Genomic DNA, 940 nt, shown 5'->3' with positions numbered 1-940 from the left:
GAAAGAGGGAGAGAAGAAAGAAACAGCCGATGAAGGAAATAAATAAAGACAAATATACCAAAAAAAATGCGAAAAGCAAAGTAGAGCTGAAGAAAGCAAAAAAAAGAAACAAAGAAAGAAGAAGAGGAAGAAAGACAGAAAGAAACAAGGAAAGAATGAATGAATGAATGAAGGAAAGAAAGAAAAAAAGAAACAAAGTAAATAAGCATGTAAGAATGAATGAACGAAGCGGAGAAAAACAAAAGAAAAAGAAAGAATTAATGAAATATGGAGTTAGAAAGAAAGAAAGAAAGATAGATAGATAAAAAGAAAGAGACAAAGAAAGAAAGAGAGAAAGATAGAAAGAAAGAAAGAAAGGAAGAAAGAAAGAAAGAAAGAAAGGGAGAAAGAAAGGAATAAAGAGAGAGAGAAAGAGAGAAAGAGAGAAAGAAAGAACAAAAGAGTGAAAGAATGTAAGAAAGAAAAAAGAAACAAAGTAAATAAGCATATAAGAATGAACGAATGAAGAGGAGAAAAACGAAAGAAAAAGAAAGAATTAATGAAATATGGAGTTAGAAAGAAAGAAAGAAAGATAGATAGAAAGAAAGAAAGACAGAAAGAATGAAAGAAAGACAGAAAGAAAGAAAGAAAGAAAGAAAGAACAAAAGAAAGAAAGAATTATTATGGAAAGAAAGAAAAAAAACAAAGTAAATAAGCATGTAAGAATGAATGAACGAAGGGGAGAAAAACGAATGAAAAAGAAAGAATTAATGAAATATGGAGTTAGAAAGAAAGAAAGAACGAAAGAATGAATGAAAGAAAGAAAGAAAGGAAAAAAATGAAGCAAAGAAGGAAAGAAAAGGAGAAATCACCTAAAAAAACAAAGAAGGAAAGAAAGAAAGAAAGAAAGAACGCAAGAAAGAACGAAAGAACGAAGGAAAGAAAGAAAGAATGAATGAAA

The sequence above is a fragment of the Rhincodon typus genome, unplaced genomic scaffold, assembly GCF_021869965.1.
Source record: "Rhincodon typus isolate 14 unplaced genomic scaffold, sRhiTyp1.1 hic_rhity00001113, whole genome shotgun sequence".
Taxonomy (NCBI): Eukaryota; Metazoa; Chordata; class Chondrichthyes; order Orectolobiformes; family Rhincodontidae; genus Rhincodon; species Rhincodon typus.
Note: the sequence above shows the minus strand (reverse complement) of the source record.